The 10059-nt window shown below is 41.9% G+C and overlaps 1 pseudogene; it reads right to left on the minus strand.

The window, feature by feature from the left end:
- Positions 1–8438: 8438 nt before the first annotated feature.
- LOC104289560 overlaps positions 8439–10059 on the minus strand; it is a 26502-nt pseudogene continuing 24881 nt past the window's right edge.

Here is a 10059-nt window from a genome sequence, read left to right on the forward strand (position 1 = left end):
TTGGTTTCTAGACTTATACACACAAACTATTATTGGTTAAATGCAGCTGTAACTTATTATCTACACTTTGTTACTATTTCTGCCAAGTCAGTCTTTTAATTAATACACATTCCGCATCTGTTGGGGAGTAGCAGTAGTTTCAGTGTCAGCACATGATTTCCTCCTTCATGTTGACCTTCAGAACGTGTCCGTTGTTTTCCAAGAAGTTTCCCACACCTTACCATTAAGAAAAAGTGTTTCCATTTTGACTACTCTGCATCCAGTTTTGGAACATAGCATTTGTTGTTTAGCTTGGAGAAGAGGAGGCTGAGGGGAGACCTTATCACCCTCTACAACTACCTGAAAGGAGGTTGTAGAGAGGTGGGGGTCGACCTCTTCTCCCTAGTGACAAGTGATAGGACAAGAGGAAATGGGTTCAAGTTATGCCAGGCAAGGTTTAGATTGGATATTAGGAAACATTTTTTCACTGAAATGGTTATTAGACATTGGAATAGGCTGCTCAGGGAGGAGGTGGATTCGCCATCCCTGGATGTGTTTAAAAAAAGGGTAGATGTGGTACTTGGGGATATGATTTAGAAGTGTTTTAGTCATGGTAGGTTAATGGTTGGACTTGATGATATTAAAGGTCCCTTCCAACCTCATCAATTCTATGATTCTATATATGAGACTAAACACCACTTATTGGTGGTAAATAAAAAGCAGACAGTGAACCCATATGTTCCTAGTAAACATTTTCTCAGCTTGTATATGACAAGTTGAAAAATTCGCACTGAAAGTTAATTTTCCTCACATTAAGTTTGCAGGGATGTCCAAATACACCTATGTAGGAAACTTCTTGGAAAACAACGGACACGTACTGAAGGTCAACATGAAGGAGGAAATCATGCGCTGACACTGAAACTACTGCTACTCCCCAACAGATGCGGAATGTGTATTAATTAAAAGACTGACTTGGCAGAAATAGTAACAAAGTTTAGATAATAAGTTACAGCTGTGTTTAACCAATAATAGTTTGTGTGTATAAGTCTAGAAACCAATGAGCACAAGCCGCAGAGCTAGCCCACGTTGTAGTAAAAAGTATATAATGGTTTAAGTATTTTAATAAAGGGCTTCAGCATTGATCATATTGGTCTGCGTCTGGGCCCGTCCGCACACCTAAGCACCTGGACATGTATCGGTAAGAGAAAAAATAAAGCAACAGTATGAGTAACGAGACATTATTTCCCCATAGCTTTCCAAAATCCTTCTTGGCTTCGCACCGAGACTTCTTTGGCAAAAGCATGGCTGCAGTGCTGCACCTCACAGCTCTGGTGAACAAAAGCCCTGGAATCTTTATGCTGCTGGAGCGATTTCAAAGCTGACAACTGTGGCTCTGAAGAAGTTTGTGCAAACAAGCTGTACGCTACGGCACTGGGAGCTATCAGAAACTGATAAACAGAGGGAAGCCAATGAAGCCAACATGGCTTATATTTGGAAATCAACTCAATTTTTTTTAAAAAAATAACACTATTGAACAGATGTGGAATGAGCCTAAACTAGGCTTGAGGAAAAAAAAACCAACCATACAAATTGGATTTAAGGCCTACTTGAAACCTACAGAGTTTCTTTGAGCATTGGAAAGCTGTTGTCATACCAGTCTCCTGACCTAAAGGCCAAGTTTCTACTCCAAATCCTGCACTGTGTGTCTGCATCCCCATCTGGGGCACTCGGGTGTTCTGCCTTCAGGATGTTAAAAATGCAGAAACATACCAGTTCCCAAGCTACATATCATGTTATGAGTACATAAGCCAAAGCTTTCTAAGCACTTACCCTTGGCATTCCCTTGTACAGTCATGTGAAACACACAGTTCAAATTACTGTTTACAAAATTGAAAACACAAAGCAAAATGTCACGGCACTGATTATGTGTTTTCTTCCCACAAGAACTTGCAGGCCACTTCAGAAAACAAAGATGCAGTGTTCACAGAGGAAAACTGATCCATATAAGAAACTATGATCCTTGACTTTGCTTCAACACTGCAGGTTGTCCTCCTATAAAAAAGGAAAGGAACGACGAGACCTGGCAAAGAAGTTTTTGCTAGTTTCTAGCACCAAAGACATCCCACTTGATAGGGAGCAGAGTGGTAGTGAATCAGGTTTACAATGCCTTTAAAAAAACAAATCCAGGGAAAAAGGCAAATAAAATGAGGGGATACAGCCTGCAAGCAAAAGACATTGCTTCTAAATCCCAGAAGGAAAGATGAGAGCAAAACTTTAGCTGTAGATAATCTCGCCCATCTAGCCATGTATGTACAGTCTCATGGTATTTTGTTTCACCAACGTATTTAGGAGAAAAGCCTAACAGTTTATAGCATAAATTCTTTATACTATGTTTTAAAAGCAGTCAGCAGATTATTTTGTTTCAAATCTGTTCAGAGATCCCCATGGGACTGCGGGCTGATAGCCAAAGTTCAAGCAGCACTATCTTGAGATCCCAAATTCTGATGCATTGGTCAAAAGCAGAAAATTGTTAGAAACCAGCTGGCAAAGCAGTTATACATGCATAGCTTATAATTTCAAAGCACTTCTAGGTTTGTAAAAAGGTGCTAAAACACAAAATAAATAAATAGACATGCAGTGTTTATGATTCTGTGAGGGATAAGCCCTCTCTCTGGGCTATGCATACAGTAGCAACACTGAATTACCCGTTTCAGACGAGAGTGGCCCAACCCAGCCAGGATTTACCAAATTAGCTGGGCAAGTACGAGCTTTTTGAACCTCATGGAAATGCTTGAAGTACAAAGATAGGATTATCACAAATGTGTAACTCTGATGTGCGATAACAGTGGAGTTCCTTTCTTGACAACCAGCTGCAAGGGCAGCCTGCACACTTTGAGGAACTAGGTGGTAAACAGCAAACAAGCATATCCATCTGCTTTCCATACATTCTTGACAAGGTTTTGTGGTCTCATTTGTTAGTCCAGCTATTTGGATTCAGAGTCTTGCTCTCCAAGTCTGTCCTGTTGATTTTACCCAAAACAAGAACTAGTCATGATTGCAGCTCTCTGTCGCCTTCATGAGAAAAAGTAAAATTGTTCTAGTCTCAGGCAGCAGTGAAGTTCCAAATAGCCTTTTTTCCGAAAGCAAATTTAAAAAAGTAAGAAAATGCCAATAAAATTATTTCACCTTCCCAGCAGAACTAACTTCTGCCAACACAGTCTGTTCCTCCAAGAGTCCATTAAATGATAGCATTAGTTCAAATTCAAGTTTAGCTAGAGAAAACTTAGTACAGGACATGTTCTCTAGTCTCCCTGTCTTTGTAACAACAGCTTCCTCACTTTCACACAACCCGAAAATACTAGGAGCCAGAAATGCTGCACTGCTTACTCATGTCCGGGAACAAATTCAAAGAACAAACATGGCACAAGGCATGTGTCAATGCAGGAGAGACACTGCACAGCTAATCATCTTGAGCAAAGCAGTTACCTCCACTTTCAGGTATGGGGAGAGAAAGTTAAACTGTTTACAGTGTAAATGTAAATGTAAGCAACAACGACTCATCTATTTACAAAAGCATCAGGCTATCTGTGAGTTTTCCCGGTTCATCTTTCGCTGCACAGTAATATCCGAAATCAGTCTCACCCCCAGAGGTTTGTCAAGCACAGATTATTTGGTCTTTCACATGCACCATGGGTCTGAATGTGTCTTCTGCACACCAGTGTAACATGCATCACCCAGTCACGGGCTCAGTTCAAGTTTTCCAGTTCCAGTGCCACCTGAATTATTAGCTATCATAGCAGTAGGTCTGAAGGCACTTCTTAAAAAGATTTTAAAAGTCCATTTGTGTGAACTGTTTGCAATCTATGAATTGGGCATTTGAATCTTAGACCCTAGCCCAGGATTTTATTAAGTAGTTGCATGTGGAAGTTCACAGTACAGATTTTACAGAGAATGCTAAGGCTGTAACATTTTCTTGCTCAGAAGGAAGCTGTGCTTCACTGAGGAATTAGAGGCTTTGTGCACCCAGATGCCACCAGTTAATGATTCCTTAAAAAGGCCTGGAGATCCACAGCTGGATCTGGGGCCTCAGCATGGACAGACAGGTCCTCAAAGTTATTTTTGGGGTCTTTTCCCACAACATTTGTTCGGAAGCAGACAAAGCAGTGTAGTCAGGTGCTGCCCCATTCCCACCCTACCTATACCCTCAAACCTAGAGGTTTAAGGTCAACAGCTGGTGGAAGGGAAGGATGAAGGTGCAACTCAGTGAGGCAAGTGCTGTTTAAGAAGAAAGGAGTCATGCCTCACTGTGGACTTTCCTCTTACAACCCTGTTTCCTCTGTGCAAAACCTATTTCCCAAATACAAACCATAAAAAAATGAGCACAAGGAGGTGTATGAAGTCTCTGTGCAGGCAGATATTGCCTACATAAAATAAGAACATCCTTTGGCCAAGATATGTATTAAGATCATCCTCGTTTATGACTGTGATGCCTGCTATCAGATACAGAGAACAATTACCATGCTTTATAACATGACATAGTGCATGCCTTCTGTAGAGCTTCTTGCCCAGATTGGTCTGTTATAAAAAACATTGCTAATTTTAATAAAACATCCTTATTTTCTCATAGTACAACATATATGGCACTAGAAGACAATTCCTGTGAGCTTTTATACTTTAGGGAACAGCATTTGCCAAGGGAGGGGCGAAAGCCTGTACTATCTCAGCTGCAGCTAACACTTCTAGCACTGGATCAAGATTGTTTGTCAGAATACCTGCTATGAGTTAGGCGAGACAATTGTTAGTTAACACTGCACAGCCCATAAGCTCCTATCTTAGAGACGGGACAGATAAACGCTTATAGACTGTGAATGCATTAACATAGGCCTTTTTCTGCTGCAGAAGGATCTGCATGGCTGGACTCCAAATTCAGGCAAATACTGATGGACCCCCATGCTAGCAGAGCTCTTGGCGAGATCAGAACCTTGCAGCAGAAGCAAGAGGAAAGACAAAAACCTGCCTCCCTCTCCAGAGCTATTTGTTGCTTTTCTAACTCAATGTCAAAGCTAAGCTTCAACTGTTTTTCCCCCTAGGCGCAAACAAGAAGAGCAAGACAGTCACCGCTGGACAGACTCCTTCTTCCCCCAGATCTCATGACAGAGGTATTTAGAGGCTCCTAATCACTGGGGTAGGTGGTATAAGTATACAGGACTGCAGACCTGTGGATTTTGCTTGAGTAAGAGTGCATGAGGTTGGGAAGATCGCACTCCTAGCAGGCTCCAAGCAGGACAGAAGCCCTAGGATACCATAGCAACAAGGCAGCAAAAAATGGTAAAGAAAACAAGAGCAGAACTGAGATAACTTACATTAGGATTGCTCACCAGGTGCGTATTAGCCATCAATTATTGCAACAGAACAAATAAGGCATGCAAATATTTTGGCTATCTCATTGTCCTCTATGTTGTGTTTTTCTTTGCATTGCAGAAAGCATTGGATGAAGATTTAAGGCTCAATCATATTTCAAAAAAATAACTACTAAATCGGTTGGTTTTGTTTATATCCTGCATATTTCACATTGGGAGGGGGAGGTGACAAAACCTCTGGGACTAACATAATTCATAAATACATCCCACCGGAATCACAGAATCATAGAATTGTCTAGGTTGGAAGGGACCTTTAAGATCATCAATTACAACCATCAACCTAACACTGCCAAAACCACCACTAAACCATGTCCTGAAGCACCATGTCTGTCTACCCATCTTTTAAATACCTCCAGGGATGGGGACTCCACCACTTCCCTGGGCAGCCTGTTCCAATGCTCGATAACCCTTTCTGTGAAGAACTTTTTCTTAATATCCAATCTAAACCTACCCTGGCGTAACTTGAGACCATTTCCTCTTGTCCTATTGTTTGTTACTAGTGAGAAGAGGTCGACCCCCACCTCTCTACAACCTCCTTTCAGGTAGTTATAGAGAGCAATAAGGTCTCCCCTCAGCCTCCTCTTCTCCAGGCTAAACAACCCCAGTTCCTTCAGCTGCTCCTCGTAAGACTTGTTCTCCAGACCTCTCACCAGCTTTGTTGCCCTTCTCTGAACACGTTCCAAAACCTCAATGTCCTTCTTGTGGTGAGGGGCCCAAAACTGAACACAGTACTCGAGGTGTGGCCTCACCAGTGCCAAGTACAGTGGAACAATCACTTCCCTAGTCCTGCTGGCTACACTAGTCCTAATGCAGGCCAGGATGCTGTTGGCCTTCTTGGCCACCAGGGCACACTGCTGGCTCATGTTCAGCCAGCTGTCAACCTACACCCCCAGGTCTTTCACTGCCAGGCAGCTTTCCAGCCATTCTTCCCAAGGCTTGTAACGCTGCATGGGGTTGCTGTGACCCAAGTGCAGGACCCGGCACTTGGCCTTGTTGAACCTCATACCATTGGCCTCGGCCCATTGATCCAGCCTGTCCAGATCCCTCTGTAGAGCTATCTTACCCTCAAGCAGGTCGACACTCAGGCCTAACTTGGTGTTGTCTTCGAACTGACTGAGGATGCATTCAATCCCCTCATCCAAGTCATTGATAAAGATATTACAGAGAACCAGCCCCAGCACCGAGCCCTGGGGAACACCACTTGTGTCTGACTGGCTGCCAACTGGATTTAACTACATTCACCACCACTCTCTGGGCACAGCCATCCAGCCAGTTTTTTACCCAGCAAAGAGTACACCTGTTCAAGCCCTGAGCAGCCAGTTTCTCCAGGAGAATGCTGTGGGAAACAGTGTCAAAAACTTTACTGAAGTCCAGGTAAACAACATCCACAGCTTTTCCCTCATCCACTAAGCAGGTCACCTTGTCATAGAAGGAAATCGGGTTTGTCAAGCAGGACCTGCCTTTCATGAACCCATGCTGACTGGGCCTGATCACCTGGTTGTCCTGCATATGCTGCGTAATGACACTCAGGATGATCTGTTCCATAACCTTCCCAGGCACCGAAGTCAGACTGACCGGCCTGTAGTTCCCCAGATCCTCCTTCTGGCCCTTCCTGGGGATGGGCGTCACATTTGCTAACCTCCAGTCAACTGGGACCTCCCCGGTTAGCCAGGACTGCTGATAAATGATGGAAAGAGTAGAATGTAGACAACTAAAGTGGGTTCAACCTTATTCAGCACTTAAAGCATCTGAGTTGTTGTTCTACCACCAAATCATCTGCTTAAAAGCAAATAAAAGTGACATCGTAGGGTTTAATATTGTCAATTCAGTCATTTGTACTAAGGCAGCTGCTGTCACATTTGTGTTTCTGGTTTTGTTTTGCTGACTGCTTACCCCACTGCTTGGAGGAGAAGTTCTCCAGAAGAAGTTGAGTCTCCATTAATGGATTGGTTGGCTAAGTCCCATCCCAACAGCAAAACAGAGGACTATAAAAATACAGCAGTTAGACTTTCCAACCAACACACAGGCAGAAAAGGAAGATGAAGCACTGTAGTCCTTTTTCTGACCATCACTGCATTTAAAATATTATAAAATTAGTAATGGAAACAGAACAGAAGATTCTGGGAAATCTTTAGACACAAGTTGAAACATCAGAGTAGAAAAGTAAACGAGCACTCCACTTTTAAAGTTAACAGCAACTGGCAGTGCTTCTGTAATTAGCATTTTCTCAACAGCAAGCATACACACAACTTGCAGTTTAAGTGATCTGGCAAAGCAAAATTGGACAAAATTCAGAGTTTAAGGATTTCTGTGTATAGAACTTCCCTTCTGTTCAGAACTGGACCGGTTCTGAATTGCATAAAATATTCAGGTGCCTTTTAAAGTTATAATAGAATAAATACTCTGTTATCATTTGTACATTCCTTTCTCAATCTAGGTACACAATAACTTAATATATTTATATAATATATTTAGTTAAACAATTTTTAGTAGATGCTTTGGCAGTCAAATTCTTATATATTCTCTATTTCTACAGAAGTATTTAGTTATGTTTTCAGAAAAAAATATCTGGATACTACTTACAAGAATTATATGCTGTACAATGCATCAGTCCAAATCATCACTGCAAACCATAAAAGACAGAGTTAATAAAAGAGTATAAAAAGAAATGCATATTTGCTAGAAGATATCCAACATTCACAGAAAGGAAGAAGATTCATCTGCACCATGATTTTTTCTTTTCTTGCAGAGAAATCTTTCTGAAGATTTCCCTCTGAAGCCAGAGACAGATTGTCAGTTATTTCAAAAGCATTTCACTTATTCAAGTTTATGCAACAACTGTTTCCTACACTCCACACATCAGTGTTACAAAGTTTTGGAACAGATTTGTTTCCTTGGGCAATACTTGTTCATGACAATTAAAAAAGGTAAAAAAGTGTTCAATCATTTGTTTAGTCTGACTAAAAAGTTACTAACTGATACATTATGATAAGTGGGCAAAAAGAAAAGAGGAAAACCACAGAAAGACCTTTTGAGTGTTCACACTGAGAACTGTCCGGTTGGGCAACAGAGTGGAGCGATAAGAGTCCATAAGTACAGACAGACACAAAACTAACAGAAGACCATCTTAATCCAGAAGATGGACCAGGTTCTGGTGAAGAATTTTTCAATCTGAGCACTTTCATAGCTGTTAAAGAAAGAAAAAGAAAAAAAAAAAGAAAAAAACCCAAACCCAATAAACTTATTATTCATATCTTCAGCTGCAGTATCCTCTGGTTTTCCAAGTAGGTCACAGACTTCAACTAGGTTAACCCAGACATGAAGCAGGGGAGAGCAACTCTTTGTAGAGCAAGAATTTGCATACGTATTGCCTCTCTTCCAGATTCTTACTTAAGGAGAGGAGACACACTAATTGCAAAAGTTCCCATTCACATCTCCCCTCTCAATGCACAGAGACATTAATTTCTCAGCTTTAAAGAAAGACACTTAGTGCAACCAATGAGTTACTGTCATAATCACGTAGAGCGAAGCCAAGAAGAAAACAAAGTGGAAGTCGGCATAACTGTATACCATGCCTTTCTTCGCATCATAAATCATAGTCTGGCCTCCCCTTTTTTCACCGTGCTCTTCAGCATCAGCTGTAAGAGACAGGAAAAAAGAAAGCTTTTGCAAATTTAATGAGAAGTGAGAACAGCAGCTGTCTTCATGAAGAACAGAGCAAAACGTCTATGGTGTGATTCAGCAAAGTACCATACAAAGCAACACTTGAACATTTCCTTGCCCTCAGGGCATGGGCCTAAGCCTTTAGTAATATAAATGGGACTGCCACTGAAATCCTGCCCTGTATCAGCTTCCTGGCCTAGTGTCCTGGTTCCGGCAGGGATGGGGTTAATTTCCCCATGGGTGAGGAGAGCAATCGACACTTGGGGGTGGCTTCGGTGGTGTGGGTCTGGTCGTTGTGCTTCGTGTCAGTACTGTAATTGCGTCTTCATATCCCTTTATCGGTGTTATTGTTTTGTTTTCATCTTCCCTTTTGCTGTTCTGTTAAATTGCATTATTTTAACCCACGAGTTTTGCCCTGTCGACATCTTTTTCCATGGCTGTGGGAGTTGCACGAGCGGCTGCGTAGTTCTTTGTTGCTGGCTGAGGCCAAACCACAACAGTCTTTTTGGCGCCCAACGTGGGGTCTGAAGGGTTGCAATAAGGACAGATATGACCAGAGCTTGTGAAAATGAATTTCTTGTATCCATTTCTCATATTTGTTAGATAGTTGCCGGTTACAATGTTGCTTCGTTTGTTTGCGTGGCTGTGTTTTGTAAATTCTTATATGCTCTATGTACTCCCGGTGATGCTGTTTGTTATCTCGGGGAGAGGGATCAGGGCTATAATTTTGCTGTCCTGTACAGTAGCAACTTAGATATGATAACATCACTATTGAAGTGGCTTTGTTGGGGTGTCTATGCAGTATTGCTGTCCTGTCCATACCTTGGTTACCATCTCTCAGAAGTTATTAATAATCACACCCAATCTATGGGAGAAACAGGGGGAGACACTTTCCCCAGGTCTTTCGCCTCCCTTTTCTCCTTTGGGCCAGGTATGACACCCCTTGAGAACTTCGAATATCCTTGGGATGCTCAAACCAGCATGTTCCTATTGCTAT

This window comes from Charadrius vociferus, unplaced genomic scaffold (assembly GCF_000708025.1).
Source record: "Charadrius vociferus isolate BGI_N301 unplaced genomic scaffold, ASM70802v2 scaffold237, whole genome shotgun sequence".
Lineage (NCBI taxonomy): Eukaryota > Metazoa > Chordata > Aves > Charadriiformes > Charadriidae > Charadrius > Charadrius vociferus.